The following is a 6,000-nucleotide window of genomic DNA, read 5'->3' on the forward strand; positions in this document are numbered from 1 at the left end:
CTTCCAACCCTTCACGATTGGGTTAATTGCCCAGACTATCGATCTTCCCACGGGCTCTCGATCTTCTCTGCTTCTCCCCCCGACTATCGATCTCCCCACCAGAAACACACATGAAAGGGACGGGGGAAGGCCAGATTCGTTACTTTTCTCTCCTAGAAGGCCAGCGCGGGTTGAATCCCCCCACGGTCAATGCTTATATCCTTCCGCTGCTACATGTGCTGGACGGGAGAAATGGAAGCCATCGCTGCCCCTGCCGTGTCACCACGGATGCGTGCTTGGTGAATCTGAATGCTTCTACAGGTACATCTTCCTCCCTTATAAACTGCTCACTCCTATTGCATGATGGTGATTTTTTTAATCCGCGATCCATTAACTCTTGCTTCGTGCCACTCGATTTGACCATCCACCAGATTCAGAGTGTTTGGATTTAATTGGAGGAAGCAAATTAATACTGGAATTCCTAGATGTGTGTTCCTGAGGTTAACCGATCCTATTTTCTCAACATCCCTTCCTGTACTGATTTGAGTGATCCACATGGAGAAGCTGTGAGGGATCCCTTGGAATCAGATATGATTGTCAACAAAGCAGGTAGTAACAGGCAGCATAATGATATTGTTGCGAATAGGGACCAAGAGATAGGTGCGGCTGTCATCCATTGGCAGGTCCCAGACGTTGGTAAGGTTAAATTTCGTACTGATGCTTCTTTCGTACCAGATATGTGACGCTACTAGGTAGGTATGGTGGCCAGGGATCACAACGTGGCATGGTGTTCTATTCCCTCGGGCGAAGCATTACTCAGTTCGCTGAAACTTAAGAGGCAGAGGTTGCTCCCGCTTTGATTGGTTTGAATGCTCTATTGAAAATTTACAGGGCCATGTTATTCTGGAGATTGATTGCTCGGTCTTATTTAATGGCCTGAAGGCAAACACACCAAATAAACCAGCTTAGTTTCTGATCATTTGTGACGTTAGAAAGGTTTTTAGTCTTTTGACTCAAATCAGATCTAGATGATCAAAAGAAATCAGAACTGGTGTCTCTGGCAAGAAATCAGGGAGATCAATATTTGATTGCAGGTGTCCCTAGTGAGTTGCATAGTACTTTAATCTCTAATTATAATCTGGCTTTTAGTAATTTATTTCCTATTTAGTCTAAAAGAAGTTCATTCTTTGAATAGGTTCCAAATACTTTGCTTCTGTGGAAAAAACACTCCTTTTGAAATTGAATAATATTTGTGGTTTGAAGGGCCTCCTGTTAAATCGTATCTATTATTTTCTTTTCCTTTGAATTTTGAGCTTACTCCATACTCTTTTGGTACCTACAGGTTATAGGTAGTCGGATTGGAGTTAGCAAATGGAATTGGTGGAATAATTGATCTACCGACATATTGGCACTCTATATTTTTTGCTTACGAACTAAAGCTAAATAAAACGTACTCTTACTTTATTGATAGCTACTAGAAACTTAAGTGTATTGTGCATGATTTATGGGCATGGGAAACATTGATCTATTTCTATATCATTCCTAAACTTTTGTCCATATTTAGTTTTCAGGCAAAGCTTTACAGCAATATCCACATGCCTGAGTTAGTAACACCCAGACAGATGCTACCATATTTTGATGTAAATAAGACCGGACATGGTTCATTCCCATTATTTATCATTTGACTTCTGTAACCTATTTGATCCAAGCCACCGATAGTAGTTTTTATCATGTGATGTAAGATTTTTTGCTCGCATTACATAGCATTTTGATAATAAATTCGCCCTCGAGGTTTGAAATTTTAGTATTTTACCAACAGGACAAACGGTCCGGCTTGTAACTAGAAGCAAAGGCATTGGAGAATCAGTTGCAGTGTCTCTACCTAATTAATAAGTAAAGTACTACTTTCATTATTATTGTTTATATATCTTTCACTCATAAAGAAGGTATTGGACAAATCTCACATACATACCTGTTATGTTAGATACAGACAGAAAAATACAACAATTAATCTTGCCTTGTGTGTAGAAACTATCTATAACATGCTGAGTTTTCTTTATGTACTAGATTTGTCTTTCATTTAGCCGAGCTAGAATGAAATTTAATATTACTATTTAGGTCAGATGTTACCATGTGGACGTCAAAACCAATAGTAGGGCTTCCTTGGATTATATATGGAAGTGTACTATTTTTTTGAAAAGCTATGGAGGTATACTTGCTTCAGGACTAAAAGAAGTGAATGCACAGTGTATCTCTCTTTTATTTCCTTATGCCCCCCAAACCACCCGAATGCCCATTGCTCAATGTACATAATAGAATGGCTTCAAAAATCTGAACTGATCACTGTGCATTAGTGTACTTTTAGTCACAAGTCCATAAGATCTAACTATTTTTGTACTACATTTTAAATGTAAGCATGAAGATCTCTACTTTAATGCCATCTCTGTTTTTATCCTTTATAAAGTATGTATCCCTTAAACTCCGATGGAAGGCAGAATGTCCCGCCGCAACGCGCGGGGTATCTTCTAGTATATTAAAATGGTTGGTGTCTCACCGATTGAATCCTTGTTTAGTAATATAAAACTTGATGAAAAAGGGACTAGAGATGAGTCAACTTTAGCTAGAAGGTGTCCTACTTTTTCGGAGGGTGATGATCTTAATGATAAAAATGATAAAAGTGGGTTTGGAGAGGTTAAGACTTTAAATAGTGATGTGCCCACTACCTTGAATTACAAGGACTTTAATTATTATAGTTTTCATTTAGTTGAATGTATTTCCTTGTTGCAATCCATGATTAATTCACCCAATGCTTATGAACAAAATAAAGCTTTTACTAAACATATTGTAGAAGCTCATGAAGAAAAGCTAGAGTTGGAGGTTTCAATACCTAGGAAATTGCATGATGAAAGGGAACCTACTATTAAAGTAAAAATTAAAGATCATGAATGTAATGCTTTATGTGATCTAGATGTTATCGTTTCTACTATACCGACATCTTTATGTGATGTGCTAGGCCTTGTTGATATGGATGAATGTTCCCTTAATTTGCACTTAGCGAATTCAACTATTAAGAAACCATTGGGTAGAATAAATGATGTGCTTATTATTTCTAACAGAAATTATGTGCCCGTGTATTTAATTGTGCTTGATATTGAATGTAATCTGTCTTGTCCTATAATACTTGGTAGGCCTTTCCTACGAAGCATGGGTGCTATTATTGATATGAAAGAAGGAAATATAAGATTTCAATTCCCATTAAAGAAAGGGATGGAACACTTCCCTAGAAAGATAATTAATCCACCATATGAATCTATTATGAGAGCCACCTATGGAATTAATGTGAAGGATGACAACACTTGAAAGAATGCCTTGCGCCTAGCTAGGGGCGTAAAACAATAGCGCTTGTTGGGAGACAACTCAATAGTTATCTTATTTTTTCTTGTTTTCATTTCTGTTTTTGAGTGTTCATAGAATTATGATACTGTTATAATTGTGTTTTCATGTTTTAATTAGTGTTTGTGCCAAGTAAAGCCTTTGGGATGATTTGGTTGATATTTGACTTGATTCTATGAAAAAGCAGAAACTTTTGCGCCCAGTACTGGAATTTTCATATTCACTGGAACATGATAAAATTCTGAATTTTTTACACATTATTGATATTAAAATTAACCATGTTGTCCTAATTTTTCAGAGTGTTTGGAGTTACATAAGTATAGTGTTTGTTCAGATAATTATAGACTGTTCTGTTTTGGACAGATTTTGTTTTCTGTTGCATAGTTTGCTTGTTTTAAGGATGTTATGGATTATATCGGGGGGTATAAGTCATGGAGAAGTTAGAATACAATGGGTATTATGTAAGAATAAAATATAAATGGGTTCATAACAGTACCTAAAGTTTATGATTTGCTTATGATACTAACGGATCTCACGAAGTTTCTGTTGAGTTTTGTGTGCTAAAGTTTTCAATTTTTGGGTGACATCACGATGTATGAAGGAATAAGGAGTGGCAAGACCCTAATATTGGGGATTCCCAAGGTAACCCAAGGTAATATTCAAGGAGACTCAATCATCTAAGCTTGGGGATGCCCCGGATGGCGTCCCCTCTTTCGTTTACAATCCATCGGTATACTACTTGGCTTGGAGCTATATTTTTGTTCATCGCATGATATGAGTTTTCCTTGGAGCATATTGTATGATAGTAGTCTTTTGTTTGTTTCATTTTTAGTTTTCAACAATCATTTTTTGCTGCACACACCTTTTGAGAGGGGCACTCATTTATTCATTATATGTTAGAATACTCTATGTGTTTCACTTATATCTTTTTAGCTAGGCAGTTGCTCTAGTGCTTCACTTATATCTTTTAGAGCACGGCGATGGTTATATTGTAAAGAAATAGTTGCATTCTCATGCTTCACTTATATCGTTTTGAGAGTCTAATAAATATTAATGGCAATATGCATGTTTTATGAAATTGGTCCTGATATGATAGGTATTCAAGAGGGATATAATAAAAACTTTAATGTAGATCACTAAATATGATAACTTTGATTCCTTGCAATAGTTTTGGGATATTGAGATGGTAATATGCGGGGGGTACTAGTGAATGATTATGGTATAGTAAGAATATTGGTGTTAAGGTTTGTGATTCCCGAAGCATGCACGTATAGTCTCCCATTATGCGATGAAGTTGGAGCATGATTTATTATTGAGTCTCTACCTTATGAGTGGCGGTCGGGAACGAGCGATGGTCTCCTACCAATCTATCCCCCCAGGGCTAACAAAATTTAACAATAAGTATGTGAGTTCTTTATGACTAATGTAAGTCCATGGATTATACGCACTCTCACCTTTCCGCCATTTTCTAGCCTCTTCGGTACTGTGCATTGCCCTTTCTCACCTCGAGAGTTGGTGCAAACTTCAGTGCATCCAAACCCCGTGATATGATACGCTCTATCACACATAAGTCTCCTTATATCTTCCTCAAAACAGCCACCATACCTACTTATCATGGCATCTTCATAGCCATTCCGAGATATATTGCCATGCAACTTCCATCATTCCGTTGTTATGACATACACCTTCATTATCATATTGCTTTGCATGATCATATTGAAGGAAATATGCCCTAGAGGCAATAATAAAGTATTATATATTTCCTTATATCATGATAAATGTTTATTATTCATGCTAGAATTGTATTAACCGGAAACATAATACATGTGTGAATACATAGACAAACAGAGTGTCACTAGTATGCCTCTACTTGACTAGCTCGTTAATCAAAGATGGTTATGTTTCCTAGGCATAGACATGAGTTGTCATTTGATTAACGAGATCACCTCATTAGGAAAATGACGTGATTGACTTGACCCATTCCGTTAGCTTAGCACCCGATCGTTTAGTATGTTGCTATTGCTTTCTTCATGACTTATACATGTTCCTATGACTATGAGATTATGCAACTCCCGTTTACCGGAGGAACACTTTGTGTGCTACCAAACGTCACAACGTAAATGGGTGATTATAAAGGTGCTCTACAGGTGTCTCCAAAGGTACTTGATGGGTTGGCGTATTTCGAGATTAGGATTTGTCACTCCAATTGTCGGAGAGGTATCTCTGGGCCCACTCGGTAATGCACATCACTATAAGCCTTGCAAGCATTGTGACTAATGAGTTAGTTGCGGGATGATGTGTTACGGAACGAGTAAAGAGACTTGCCGGTAACGAGATTGAACTAGGTATCGAGATACCGACGATCAAATCTCGGGCAAGTAACATACCGGTGACAAAGGGAACAACGTATGTTGTTATGCGGTCTGACCGATAAAGATCTTCGTAGAATATGTGGGAGCCAATATGGGCATCCAGGTCCCGCTATTGGTTATTGACCGGAGACGTGTCTCGGTCATGTCTACATAGTTCTCGAACCCGTAGGGTCCGCACGCTTAACGTTACGATGACAGTTTTATTGAGTTTTGATGTACCGAAGGAGTTCGGAGTCCCGGATGAGATCGGGGATAT

The sequence above is a fragment of the Triticum aestivum genome, chromosome 3D (assembly GCF_018294505.1).
Source record: "Triticum aestivum cultivar Chinese Spring chromosome 3D, IWGSC CS RefSeq v2.1, whole genome shotgun sequence".
Lineage (NCBI taxonomy): Eukaryota > Viridiplantae > Streptophyta > Magnoliopsida > Poales > Poaceae > Triticum > Triticum aestivum.